The 15,119-nt window shown below is 43.8% G+C and overlaps 1 long non-coding RNA gene across 2 annotated transcripts in view; it reads left to right on the top strand.

The window, feature by feature from the left end:
* Window positions 1-12,449, top strand: part of LOC136310420 (uncharacterized) — a 39,825-nt gene extending 27,376 nt beyond the window's left edge. The window contains exons 2-3 of one of the 2 annotated variants that reach the window (XR_010726562.1): window positions 8,134-10,266; window positions 10,409-12,449. This is a non-coding gene — a long non-coding RNA (uncharacterized lncRNA). Of the gene's footprint in view, window positions 1-8,133; window positions 10,291-10,385 lie in introns of both variants that reach the window. The other variant, XR_010726561.1, reaches the window with a different exon arrangement.
* The last annotated feature ends 2,670 nt before the right edge of the window (window positions 12,450-15,119 follow it).

Below are 15,119 nucleotides of genomic sequence, written 5' to 3'. Positions count from 1 at the left end.
TGACTAAGGTACTAACATGTGTGGCAGAAATAATGTTTATTCGAAGAGTTAACAAGTGGGCAGCAGGGAAATTTCAGGAATGTGTATGTGTGTGTGTCAAGGATGCAGTTTAGATAGCTGTTTCTGTTCAGATTTTTGGTTCTAATTTTCAAAGCTATAGAAACTACAAATATATTTCTTTCAGTTCGATAGTTACTTATATTAGTGATTATTAAGATACGCTTTAAATAAGATGTCACCAAACAGTTTTCTTCCAAGGGAGTGAAAACGTGTGGTGAATACTGATCTATCTGCATATTTATCTATTGGCCTACCTCTACGGGTCGGCCTCACTGAGCAGGTTTGGGGCCGTAGGAGGCCAGGTGAAGCCATCTCTCAACATTCTGTGTGGGTGTGACTGCCCCACAGTCTCTCCTCTAAACCTGATGCCACATGGGCCAACCCTGGAAAACCATCTAAAATCCGACATTTCCTCTCTTATTCCCTGTCACTGCACTCCACTAGCTCTGCAGGCTGGGAAGCACGTGCATGGGTCTAAGGGGCTGGTGCTTCGCTAGGGGGCTTATCACCAAATCATCTGCGTAGTGATGGAGACTCCTGCTGAGATTCAGGCCTGTCCTCTAAAGACTTGGCTCAGGGGTCCCCAAACTATGGCCTGTGGGCCACATGCGGCCCCCTGAGGCCATTTATCCGGCCCCCACCGCACTTCCGGAAGGGGCACCTCTTTCATTGGTGGTCAGTGAGAGGAGCATAGTTCCCATTGAAATACTGATCAGTTTGTTGATTTAAATTTACTTGTTCTTTATTTTAAATGTTATATTTGTTCCCGTTTTGTTTTTTTACTTTAAAATAAGATGTGTGCAGTGTGCATAGGGATTTGTTCATAGTTTTTTTTTATATGTCCGGCCCTCCAATGGTCTGAGGGACAGTGAACTGGCCCCTTGTGTAAAAAGTTTGGGGACCCCTGACTTGGCTTGTTTGCTTGTTCATTCACTCATTTACTCTTTCATTCTTTTTAAACCTCTTATATAACAAGCCCTATTTTAACCACTGGGATGATAATGAAGAATAAAATTTGGCCTTAGCTTTCAAGACCCAGTGTCGTTCTGTAGGTGCAAGTGATGGTCAACTGGCAACAACCTTGACACATTGTCCAGGATTGCTCGTCAGCTCAGTTGTGTAAGGATTGAAAGAGAATGAGAGTTTCAATATGTTGGCAAAAGGAAGTCTCCTCTACTAGACTGTCAGCTTGTTTAGGGCAAGAATTGAATCTTGTCTAGGATTTCTTTATAGCTCTTGAGCACAGGAAGCACACAGAGCAAATGTTCAATCAAATGTTGGTGAATTTTTCTTTGGAATGTCTCAGTAGCTAGAGTAATGGACTGTAGATTGCAGGTACCAAGAGTAGAGGCTCTGCAGCCAGTTACAGGTTTGGCCTCTACTGATACAGTGCCACTTAGTAACCAATGACGGCCCTTGCCCTATCATATTGATTCATTCACTTTAAAAACATATTTGTTTCGCACCTATGATATGCCAGTGATTTTGCTAATTGTGGATTCAAGACTGAACAAGATGAAATGGCTCTTTGCTCATATAGCTCACAGCAGAGGGGTGGGTAGTAGCACCTCAGAACAGATAGAGAGGGTTCCAACAACCTGTGCTAAGGGCGAGGAAAAAGAGGTACTAATGGTGCCTAGACTGGCCGGGGCGGGGAGAGGAGGTTAGGGAGAAGAGTGCTCCCGGCCAGAGGAACAGGGTACAAAGGTCTGGAGAGAATGATACTGATGCGTTCCAGGAACTCAAAATATATTCCCAGTCATCGAATTGTCATCTTCAATGCGAGGAGCTTGAGATGAGGCTGTGGAAGGTGAACAGGGACAGAACCTTGTCAGGAATGCTAAGTAGTTTGGACTCCATTGAAGATCAAAGGGAATTTATTGAAGGGAGTTGTGCAAGGGAGTGCCACGATGCAATTTGCATTTTTAGACCATTGCTTGGGTTACATATCAAATGGGGGTGGAGAGAGTGAGGGACCTCCCACTTAGGAAGGCCTTTACAATAATCCAGGTGGAGGATGGCCTGAAGTCAGTGTGGTGCAGTGGAAAATGCATAAGCTTAAGAATCCAGGAAGCTCTAAAAGTTACCATCTGTGTGACTTTCAGCAAGCAACTATTTTATATACCCTCCCCCCCGCCCCACCACACACATACACTTTCTTCTGCAAAATGGAGTAACTTGGCCTATCTGATGTCAAACTTAAAATGCTGTACATGAATGATTGTCCCTGTTGCTATCAGTAATACTCCTTTCCCCTCACTTATATTTCCTCTTGTTTAAAGTACAACTTTATGCTTTTAAATAGGATATTTCATAACTGTTGTTGGTCCTCTTTATCCCTGGACTGTGTGTATAGCACAGGTGCCTCCTTTTATCCCCATCTGCTTTTATGACTGCTACAGTTCTCCCAGAATGTTCTGGGCCATTACAAGGTTATCTCTGAGGTTGGTTCTGTGGAACACTGTATTCCAGCCTGGGCAATTTTATAACCAATGAAAACCAAGTTTGGTAAGGACAAAAACCTTTGCTCCCTTCCTTCTGGAAATTTTCTGGTAACTGCAGTCTCCTCTTCACGCCCTGGGAATGCAGCACTGCGGTCACCTTTGGCTGTCCTTGGGGCTGTGTAAGCACTGTGGAGAGATAACTTCATATTTCTTCTTCTTCTCCTCTCCTTCCTCTTCCTATTCTCCTTCTTCCTTTTTCCTTTCTTCTTTCTTTCCTTTTCCTTTCATTTATCTTTCTTTTCTTTCCCTTCCTCCCTCCCTCCATCCCTTCCTCCCTCCCTTCCTCCCTCCCTCCCTTCCTTCCTTCCTTCCTTCCTTCCTTCCTTCCTTCCTTCCTTCCTTCCTTCCTTCCTTCCTTCCTTCCTTCCTTCCTCTTTCTTTCTTTCTTTCTTTCTTTCTTTCTTTCTTTCTTTCTTTCTTTCTTTCTTTCTTTCTCTCTCTCTCTCTTTCTTTCTTTCTTTCTTTCTTTCTTTCTTTCTTTCTTTCTTTCTTTCTCTCTCTTTCTCCTTCCTCCCTCCCTCCCTCCCTCCTTTCCTTGCTTTTTTCTCTTCTCTCTTCTCTTCTCTTCTCTTCTCTTCTCTTCTCTTCTCTTCTCTTCTCTTCTCTTCTCCTCTCCTCTCCTCTCCTCTCCTCTCCTCTCCTCTCCTCTCCTCTCTCTCCTCTCCTCTCATCTCCTCTTCTCTCATCTCCTCCCCTCCCCTCCCCTCCCCTTCCCCCCCTCCCCTCCCCTTCCCCCCCTCCCCTCCCCTCCCCTCTCCTCTCCTCCCCTCCCTTCCCCTCCCCTTCCCTCCCCTCCTCTCCTCTCCTCCTCTCCTTAGAATATCCAAAATCCTGTCATATTTTCCTTTCTGACATCTCTAAAACTCATCTTTCCCATTGGTCTCCCATAGCTAAAATTCTTTGCTGTAGCTTGGCACTCTTTTTCTTCTACTCCTTATAAATACCTCCGCTGTGAACTCTATTCTTCCGTCTGTCTCTGTGAAAGCAATCTCCTTGGTGCCTTCATTATGACATCCTCTTAAAATAACTTCACCAATTTCTCTCACCCACATCCAATCTGGACTTTAGGGACTTTCGCTGCTTTTCATTGCCAGATTATTTTTTTCCTCCTGGCTTCCTATATTTCTTCTTAATTTTTTAATACCTGACTTCCTTTTCTGTGTTCTTTTTATTTCTCTCATTCACTTTTTGTTTTCCTAGGCAGTTTTCAGGCTGTTTCCTCCCCAGCCAAGAACATTTCCCTTCCTTTGTATATGCCAAACCCAGCCTCATACAAGTTGCACCCTGACACCCTCCCTTAGTTCCCTGATGGCTCTGCTCTCACATTTGATAATGTCTCCCTCTTCATGATGATGGTCTTTTCTTTATCAAGTGGTTCTATGGCTACATAATAGAGCACATGTACAGACTCTATTCATTTGATATGAACAGATCTGTCATTTATTGAGGAAGGTCTTTGCTATGAGTTGATTTAAGTCCATTCTGTTGCCTCCATGTCCACTGCCTTGTTTGGTGTTGACAGCTGCTGTGACCTCCCACTTGGTCTCACTGCCTCAGCTCTGTCTCCCAGCTTGTCCACCCCTCCCATTGTCCTTAGAGATGTCTCCCTGATGCCCTCCTCTTAAACAAAATAACAAGCTTTCTGCTTTCCCTGGGCTGTAAAAGAAGACTTACCTTCTTTGCTCAACAAGAAACTTATACCATGGCCTTCCTCAGCATTTCAAATATACTCTGTCACTTTTTAACCCCAGTCTTAAATTCCAGTCACTTAGAGCTGCTTGACGAAGTGTCTTACCATTCTGCTCACAAAAATTAGGGGATATTATATTGTTTCATATTCATTTTTAAATATCCTCGAACTTTTGTGAGCAGTGTATAAACAGAGGTTGGCAGTGGACTTCTACAGACCAAATGTACTCTGTAGAATTCTTTGCCATACTTTCAAAACTGAAAGATTTCAGAAAATACGGCAACATTGTATATACCACATAGCCACTTGACAACAGAGGGTTGGAGTTGAATGGTGGCTGCCCCTTTAGATGAAGTGAGTTCTTCTCCCGTGTGCCAGTTTCCCTCACACCCTTTTGTATCTTCAACATTGAGGCAAACTGTCATTTGTCATTTATTGTCACTCTTGTGCTGTGATCAGCCTTATCCTATTAATAGAAAGTTATATCACATCTCCATAGATAAATAAGATGCAAAGATACTGTTTTGCATTTCAAGAAACATGGGGCCCACTTCACACTCCCATCCTCCTGGCCCCTGTAAGTATCTGAGTTTGGCTTTACACTAAAGGTCTGTGTTCAAATCCTGACCCCATCACTTACTAGCTGTGTGATTTTGGGCAAGTTACTTAAGCATTCTCTCTGCCTCACTTTTTACCCCTGTCAGTTGGGGGTGACAATAGTGTATGCCTCAGAGAGTTTTTAGGAGATAATCTATGTAGAGAATTTAGTAGAGGGGTTGGAACATGCAAAGCATTTAAGAAATCTTAGCTACATTGTTATCACTATCATTATTATTATTAGATTTCTCTCAAATCTAATGGTGGAAATATCGGACCCATGAGGGTTGTGATTTTGGGCAGTCTTTAGGTGCCTGTTTAACCATACCTCCCTAGCTGTCAATTTTGCCGCTTACTAGCTCTTAGCTTGGTCAAGTTATTTAATCTCACTTTGTTTCCATTTTATCATCTGTAAGATGTGAACAATGACAGTATAATACTAGTGTCCACATCTTTGGTTATGATGTATCATCTGAGATAACCATGTACTGTGTGTATCACAGGTGCCTGCCACATATAAGTAGCCAGTAAATGGTAGCTATTATTGTTATCAGCTGTCCTGCTCAAATTGTGCCTCTCTTGTCTCAGTGATGTCACCTGAGAGTTGTGAGGGCCCATGGATCTAGGTCACCCACCTGTATGTGCTATGTGGTACTCACACATGTACATGGGCTTTTCAAAAATGAAGATAAAATTCACCCTCTTCAAATGTACAATCCAGTGGTCTTAAATATATTCACAAAGTTGTGCAATTTCACAACTATCTAATTACAGAATGTTTTCATCATTGCTTAAAAGAAACCTTATACCCATTTAACCTACCCCTAGCCCTTGGCAACCGCTAATCTTTCTGTTTCTATGGACTTGCCTATTCTAGATATTTCATATAACTTGAATCATACAATAGATGGCGGTGCATGGACTTTAGCCTGTGTGTTTCCTTGAAGACTAAAGCTACACCCTTTTCCAGAAAACAAATTCCAATTGGACGATGAAGGAATAGGAAGAGAGCATGGGCCAAGACTGACCTCAGAGGAACAAACCCAAACAGGCATGGGTTTCTGGGGTCAAGTTGAGTAACTGGGAATGTTTAGGAGTGCAAACCATGAGTATACAGTACAACCATGCTAATTCCTGGGGGGTTTCTAAGGCCAGGCTTCAGAAAGAATATAAAGATCTCAAATGCCCATTTGTGGATTCACCTGCGAGCTGGTTAAAATACAGGTTCTGAGCTCTTCCCCAGGCCCATTGAATCAGCATCTCTGGGGAGGGGGCAAAGGGCCAGTACCTGCTACATGATTCTGCCAGGCAATGGCTACAGAAGTCACTAAACTACACGGGACATGACTGTGTGACACTGAGCTGTGTTGTCGTGTTCTATCTTCAAGGACACTACTCCAGTCATGTTCATACTCTTCTTAAGTAGCCATGTCTGACCTTCCTAACAGATTGCTTACATCTAGGCCTCACTTTGCTTTGTCCATCTCAGCCCTGGGCACCATCTCACACGAAGCAGGAGCTCAGCATGTGTTGGAAGACTGGTTACGCAGGAACCTGGAAGCTATTGCTGGGATATTGCCAGCCACAAAGTCATTAAGGTCAACAGGGCCTAAGAGGAGATTTCTTTTGTACATTTTAAGCATGAAGCCCTCGTGTTTGCCTTCAGAGCTCTGACTTGGTCCCCAATGGTCAGAGCACTTTGATCTTTAGGCCCCAGTGGGTGTCCCCAGAGCAGTCCATCAGGGGGACTTTCCAAGTGGCTGTGTGGTGCTGATAGCTAGAAGAGTAACAAGTGAATCAGGCAGGGGTGGTTCCTATACCTCCCTGATCAGAATCCCCCAGGGAATGACTAACATTCCTATGTCTCCCCAGACCTACTGAACCAGACTGTTGTCTAGAAATGGAGGTGACTACTCAACACTTCTCTGTGCTACTGAAACACTTCTCTAGAGTTTGAAGAACATGAGCCTCCTGCCCGGTCTGGAGCAAAGAAAACATGTTGAGCTCATGGGGATATACTTGGGCAGAGCTGTGCATGGGGATTTGGGAGACCTTGGTTTAGTCTTGGCCTGTCTTTTAGTAGATCCCTGTGTGACACTGGGTAAGCCACTCACTTTGCAGCCTGCTTCTTTGTAAAGCGAAGGGCTTGGACCAGGGTTAGGTGCCTAGAATGCAGACATGATCATTGCTACCTGAAGGTGCCTTCTCCATGGCCTCACATGTCAGTTCTAGAGGATCCTCCTCTTTGTGTGCACTGAGGACACAACCACTATCTCAGTCCCAGTTTAGGAGCTGTTCAGTGTCATTGGAGGCAAAGTTGCCAAAGCCCACTGTTTGGAGGTTGGGTAGTTTGTGTGGAATGGTGGTGTGATTAAACAAGAATGGGAAGCCCCTCCTCTCTCTTCTCCCCATGTTCCAGTAATTAAGAGATTGAGCTCCATTTTTAAATTGCAGCTATCCTACCGATTGTTAATACTCTGGGATTTGAATAACTCTAGCCATTGGAAGACTTTCTGTTTAGTATTTTGAAGTAAAGACATTTGAGTAGGCAGATAATAGCAGATGTACACTGGGTTCGTGGAGCCTGAGGAAGGGACAGAGGGGCACAGCAAGGGAGAGGAGGACAGCTAGTCATGGATCTGGCGGTTTTGCCCCGTACATCGGCCATGGTGCTGTAATACATCTCCCGTGATAAGGGCAGAAATGCCCTAAACTAGGGATGCTTCATCTGGACCATCTTATCATTCTGTGTTATGTTGTTAATGATTCCAGAAAACAATCACCTTGATTGCCCAGGAACTGGGTAAGTCTTGGGTCACTGTGCTTTTAATTTTTCATGGGATCTAAAGTCCATGTTTATGCCCCACATTATAATTATTTACACAGCTTCCTCTCAGGTCACAAAATCACAGCTCTGCTCAGGTCAGCCCTGTGGAACACTTTGAGGAAGTGGAGGCTGTTTCTGGATTCTCTTTCCCTTTCCTGAGTATATCCCTTCCTGGCCCATTCATTCCACATCCTTTCTGCATGCCCATTTACTTGTATTTAATTGCAATTATATTTTTCCTCTCTCTTTGGTACAGCAAAATCAACAGAGAGATGGAGAATCCTTAAGCAAACTTTGTGTGTTCCTGCAGTCTCTGCGGCATTGTTCTGGAAAACCACAGGCTTCGTTTAGATGCCAATGAATCCGTCATCGGGTTTTGTTTAAGCCGTGTATTTACCAAGATCCTCACTTGAGCCATGGCTTAACTTTTTAATCTTTGGTTTATAATTTTACAGTTGCTGAGACAGAAAGAAAACACACTCTTTTGGAGGAGGACGGCCTTTGCCTATAACACTTCCCACCGCTGCTGCCACTGAGCTTCTTGAACCCTGGCCCCTGGACGCCAGCAGCAAGAAGACCTTACGGACGGGCTGCCTACCCCTGAGAAAAGAGGACCACCAACTTCAGTTTCTAACTAGATTGCCTGCTGCATTTCAAGCAATGCGGCCATCAGGCTCAGATTAAAGACAGCCAAGTTGGACAACTGCTTGGAGGACTAATTGATAAGGGCACTGAAATGCCCAGAGTGTGCTCACTATGGAAACATAAGGAGAAGATAACACCAGCACTTCTTTTGGGGACAGTTCTGTATGGGGCTCGGAGGACTAGTTTGATGTGTGCTTTAGGAGGAGAGACGAGGGAGTAATAAAAATACAGACTGGAGATGTGTTAATGCGGGGCTCCCCGTTTTCCTACAGGGATAGAAAAATTAGGGTCCCCAGCTGGATCGCCTGTAACCATGGAGGGCGGACAGATTACCCTCCTGCGTGGCTCTTCACATGCAGATCCCAGCCTGTCCTCTAGTAAAGATCTGGCAGGTAGTGGTGACACCAGTTTACTAGCTTACCTGTCTCTGCTCTGCAATCTAGGTCTTGAAAGTGAAGACATAGTCATAAACTCTGTCTTCCAGTGCTAGGACGTTAGCCCTGAGTGTGTTTCCATTCACTTGAGGGTGAGGGTTGTTAACAGAGATTATCAAGTCAAATTGAGCTTGAATTCTTTACAGAAGGGTTGGGTGATCAGACTCTATGTTAATTAGATCAATGGTAACAGTATGTGGCTGAAGGGTGATATTGCTGGTTTTTTGTCAATGAGGACATCAAGGAATGTTCTTGAAGTCATGAACAATGGAACTGGTGGGTCATGTTTAATAATTTAACAAATAATTAAATACCAGCTAGACACTGTGGAGATCTAGGAGCAAGATCCCTCATGGAACTTACATTTTTGCTTTCTTTTACATGTAAAGGGCAGTGACCATAGCAAACAAGTGGCCACAAAGATATATTTGAGCTCAGTTTTCCAATTCTGGAGTAATTCCTATTGTCTTAACCATGCCTAGTGACCATGCTATTGTAAGACTTACAAGTTTGCATTCTATAAATGCTCTGCGAACCAGCACGAACTGTTTCCCTAGCAAGCTGCATAAAGTCACATGGTGTCAGGGGAAGGGATTGGGAAGGCTCTCGATATTAAGTGACTTGGGTCAGGAAGTAAGAATGGATAGAGTTCAGGAACAGCTATTGCTCTTGTTGTATGCAGGGAAACTGCAGTTTGAGAAATGTGGGGCTGGAACATTTGAGACCCAGATTTTAGTCTTTATTCTAATACTAACAAGTTGTGTGACTATGGGCAAGTCACATCACATTCCATTTGGGGGCTTCTGGGGTGACTCCAAGACCCCTTCTAGCCCTAAAACACTAGGTCCCCAGGCTACAGGACCACTGGCCAGTTTCTAACTCTCCTGTCCCTAAGCTGTCAGGTCATGTAGATCTTCAATAGTCACTTGCCTGATATATATGTATACATATATATATATATTTTGGAGGGGTGCTTCTCAACGTAGTAGGATACAATGAGTCTGTCTTTCCCCCTTGGAGTTGAGGAGAAAGTTGGAGTAGTGGTGCCCATAGCGGCTTCATTCCCTCCATCATCCTTTCACCTATCCCTGCCTTTCTTCCTTCCCTTCCCTTCATTGCGTTTCTACTCAGCGTATGCCATGTGCTATGTCCCAGGGGTGTGACAGGTTTGGAGATCCAAGGTAAACTGGACATTTCCCCACACTCTGGAAGCTTTCATAAGAGAGGGGACAAAACCTTTTATTTGTTGGCTTTTCTTCTGATGAGACTCACCCAGGTCCCAGGGCTGTGTGCTGGGGGTGCTCCCAGGGTAATGAGCTGTAGGCAGATGCTCCATTCTGTTCAAGCAATTGTGAGGTGATCATTTAGACCTGGGGTCACCTTGAAGAGTTTTATGTCTAGATATAAGGAAGAGAAAATCTGCTACTTCTTGGCATACAGCTGTAGGGCAGTCATTCATACATGATGGCCACTGTCTACCTCATCTCTTGCAACCCCTAGTTTGCCCAGGTAGGGAGAATCCCCTCTGCCCAGGTGGGTAGAATCCCCTCTGCCCAGGTGGGTAGAATCCCCTCTGCCCATGTGGGGAGAATCCCCTCTGCCCAGGTGGGGAGAATCCCTCTGCCCAGGTGGGGAGAATCCCTCTGCCCAGGTGGGGAGAATCCCCTCTGCCCAGGTGGGGAGAATCCCTCTGCCCAGGTGGGAAGAATCCCCTCTGCCCAGGTGGGGAGAATCCCTCTGCCCAGGTGGGGAGAATCCCCTCTGCCCAGGTGGGGAGAATCCCTCTGCCCAGGTGGGGAGAATCCCCTCTGCCCAGGTGGGGAGAATCCCCCTGCCCAGGTGGGGAGAATCCCTCTGCCCAGGTGGGGAGAATCCCTCTGCCCAGGTGGGGAGAATCCCCTCTGCCCAGGTGGGGAGAAGCTGGTGACCCTATCAATAATAAACATCTTTCATACATACCATGCTGCAGACAAAACACTATTTAGGCAAAAAGATATTGCTATCAATTCTTACCTAAATGTGAATCCCATATAAGAGACCCGCTTTCACCTTTGTTTCTGCCTTCACTAGACACTCTATTTGATGTCTATGTGGAAGTGCAGCAGATATTTTATGGAAAAATAAATCTATAAAATTTCATCATCAGAATTGCTGACACAGACTGGTATGAGAATTTTAGCTGGGAAGTAGTTTTAGGAACTTCAATGTCTGGGCTAAATGATGGCGTTAATTACTTTGGACTCTCAATTTCACCTCCCAGTTGAGGTCAAGGAATGTACAGACAACTCCAGGTAATGCCTGGGCCTCTCCAGAGCCAAGAGCTTTAATTTTCTCTTTTGCTTCCAGTTTTTGCACATGTACGACATTAATAAATGGATCGATCAGTGATTCATCTCTTCTGCTTGTCCGTCCTTTCCCTCCTGTAAATATGCTAAAAGCAGTGGAAGGCTCACAAGACTGGATGGCTGACAGGACTTAGAAGAGAAACAAAGGGCCTAGTAACTCACATAAATGGAAGATCGACCCTAGGAAATTGACAGCCTATTCAAATACCTTAGTGCAGCGTCACTCCCATTAAGCAGAAGCAGTATCAGTAAATCTATATGACTACACATTGTAATGAAAAGGGGACTATTTTTTTCTCATGAGCTGAAGAAACTGTAGTAGAAAAGGGAACATTCTGCCAATCATTTTGTATCTCCTAACATCTGGATATTGGCTGCTGAAGACAGAACGTACAGATGATGGACTGGTCTTTCCACCTCCGATTTGCATAGTCAAGTCCTGTAGCTTCCACCATTGCCTCAGAGGCAATTAACATTTGTTTTCTCTCTTGTTTGCCCCTTTTGAGAGAAAACAAAAATCTTATTTTTCCAAGCAATTAAAACTCTTCTGCTTTAGCTCGGATGAAAGAATTGGGAGTCCTGTCGCCTTGTATTTAATTTTATTTTTCATCTTTTGTTTTAATGATTGACAGAAAACTGATAAACTGAGACATCTCTGAATCAGGGTTGGCTGTGCTCTCGTGGTGTCCCCACTGCTAATTTGTTTGACTATTTTTCAGGATTTCTTACTCAGTAATGGGAAAGTTTATTAAATATGAGGAGTGCAAAGCTGTCTGAATATTAATGAACTTATTTGCCAAAATTTAAATGTGAATGCCTGTTTCACTTAAAGAATCTAAATTGAATAATGAAGAAAATTAGACTATATTATACCCTCAAGAGAAACCATGTGTGAATTATTATAGTCAGGGGGAAAGGAATAGGTCATATTTTAGAAAAAAGAGGAGAAAAAAAGAATCAGATATGAAAGGATTCACTCAGAAAAACCCAGTTCTTTTCAAAGAAATATAGTCATTCAATGAGTAGGCTTTCCCACTGCACAAGTGATCTACAACTCTGGCTAGCTTAGAACGAGAATACAATTATAATCATATGGAAATGAAGGTTAGGTCTCAGCGGTTACAGTTTACTAACCTTTTTCTGGTGTAAGACATCACATACCTGTGACAGAACAGGAAAATCAATAAGCTTGGAAAAATGAACACAGCTCTCCAGAGAAGTACAACAGGTAAATAGTAAAAGCTTGAGAAATCACCCCACTTTAAGCATGGTATAGTAATGAGGCTGTTCCTTGGCCAGTGTGTTCACTTCCGTTGCCCTGGTGTCGTCACTAATAAAGTTGATGATCCTGATGCTTTTCCTTTGCCAGCATCACAATACCAGCATTTCCTTTGCCCACAACAAAGGGCACTGTGGGAACAAGATAGCTGCCCTCTGGACTAGTGGGATGGGCTGGGAGAATTTCAGCAGCCACACGAGCTGCTGAACTCATAAACAAAAAAATTTAAAAGCTACATTCATGCTCTTCCAAGGAAAGAGGCTAGGCATTTCCAGGAATGTGATGACAGCAAGATTGTATTTAGGTATCGACTGTCCATCTTGACAGAAAAGGTTTCTATGACATAGATCAGGGGTCCCTAAACTACGGCCCCTGAGGCCATTTATCCGGCCCCGCCGCACTTCCGGAAGGGGTACCTCTTTCATTGGTGGTCAGTGAGAGGATGCGTCTGCATCCTGTGCTCCTGGAGTAATGTATGTGGTGGCGCCACAAAGTGTAGCATCGCTCACGTACAGTACTACTTCCTGTGACGCAGGACGCACACGTCACGGCTCCGGAAGCGCGTCATATCACTTGTTATGGCTAGCAGTGACAAATATGGAACCGGACATTGACCATCTCATTAGCCAAAAGCAGGCCCATAGTTCCCATTGAAATACTGGTCAGTTTGTTGATTTAAATTTACTTGTTCTTTATTTTAAATATTGTATTTGTTCCTGTTTTTTTACTTTAAAATAAGATATGTGCAGTGTGCATAGGGATTTGTTCATAGTTTTTTTTATAGTCCGGCCCCTCAACGGTCTGAGGGACAGTAAACTGGCCCCCTGTGTAAAAAGTTTGGGGACCCCTGACATAGATTCATAAGACATTAATATCAATAGTTTCTTTTGGCCATGGTTCCAGGTTTCGGTTGCTATAGGGACAAAGACTGGTCAGTGCTTTTCAGATGAACACCAACCAACTGCGCAGTCTTTCATCTGAGATTTATTATTCTCAATTAACTAGAAAAAAGAGACTAGTATATTTGCCTCTGTGGGAAGGCTTGAGAATTATGAACCTAGAATTCCCCCTTGGGATGAAAATTTGATATTAAAAATTAAGTAAATAAATAGAAAGAGAGTCTGAGGACATTAAGATTCAGCTCCACCATTTCATATCATGATCTGCACCTTCAGAACGAAGGAACCTGGGTCTGACCAGTGGTGGCACAGCAGATACAGCACAGACCCAGGATGCTGGGCTTGCTGCTTCCAAGCCCTGAGCTTGCTCTGGTGAAGGCTTACCAGGCGGGAGTCACTGACTTGAGTGGGGGGAATTGTCCACCTGATCCTGAAGCTCACCGGCTTGAGCTCAAAGGTCGCTGGCACAGAAAGCCCAAGATATTGCTGCCTTCAACAAGAGGAAACTATCTCGGCCGTGGTCAAGGCACATGTGAGAAGCAATCAGTGAACAACTAAAGTGAAAGCAACTACAAGTTGATGCTTCTCATGCTCTCTCCCCTTTTTTCTCTCACTTGCTATCTCTCAAAAACAAACCAAACCAACAAAAAAGAATTTGGAATGTAGAAAGTGAAAGAAAAGAAAAAAAAAAAAGATGACTCCTGGTGGGGGAGCCAGAAGGGAGAAATGAATGCTGTGAACCATAATTTGTAAGAAAATCAAATAAACAATAGCATTGGAAGGATCATGAGAGTAATGAGGAATATGAGGTAAAAAGACATTTAAAAATAGGAACTTACTAGGGGAAGTGAGGATGGATGCTGATTTATGTGGGGGATGACTAAGGCAAGGAGGAGAGGAGGTAATGGGAACAGAACAGAGGTAAAAGGTGACTAACGCCTGGAAAAGGCAAGTTTGAACTTCTGATGATATGTCTCCCAACCTTTGGGGCACATGTACAACCTAGAAATAGAGGAGGAAAGATGAAAAGAGTTGATGGTTAATATGAAAATGTGAGGACAACAGAGGAAGCAATTAGTATCATTAGTCCTCAGGAATGAAAGCATTTCTAGGGAAATGTATTAGTCTATATTCTCCATTCACCTGGGAACAAAACTGCCCTCACGCCCCTTTACAGAAGGTTGGGTTATCGAATGAACACAATGAAAGGAAAGACAGCTAAGCACTGTCAGGGGAAGTTGAAGAGCTGCAGCTAGAACCACTGAAGTGAGGACTAAGTAAGCAAAGCTGCCCACAGCCTCTCCTATAAACATTTTGAAATTCAGCCTCTCATTGAAAGAACCGGAGAAATTTTAGCCAAGTAGAAATGTGGGCAGTGATGTCGAGGCCGGGGGTGGAGTTTTAACTGTAGTACGTATTTTAGAATATATTTCTACAACACTTTTTTCCTCAAAAAGATAGTGAGTTAAAAAGCTTCCAAATATGGCTTTAAACACTTGGAGGGGAGGATTTATAGCAATGTGACATATTCCTAGGAGTAGAAATAACTCGACTTTTTCAAGAAGATTAATGTCTGGAGCAGGTCTAAATGCTTGTGATTATCCTTTTCTCCCTTGTGTTGTGCAGAGGAATCCTTCAGTCAGACAGTACCAGACCTCCTTCGGAGGGAGGCTGATAAAGTAATTTAGGTGGAAAGGCCTAATGAGATAATGATGTGAAGGCCAGTTAACACCTAATAAGAACATAACCACCAGGGATGATATTGTTGCTTATTAATTATAATGATGATGTGGAGGAAAGAGACAGGGTGGCACTCATTTAGCAGACAACGCTCAGGAG

This window comes from Saccopteryx bilineata, chromosome 7 (genome assembly GCF_036850765.1).
Source record: "Saccopteryx bilineata isolate mSacBil1 chromosome 7, mSacBil1_pri_phased_curated, whole genome shotgun sequence".
NCBI lineage: Eukaryota > Metazoa > Chordata > Mammalia > Chiroptera > Emballonuridae > Saccopteryx > Saccopteryx bilineata.
This window is presented reverse-complemented; position numbering and strand designations above follow the sequence as displayed.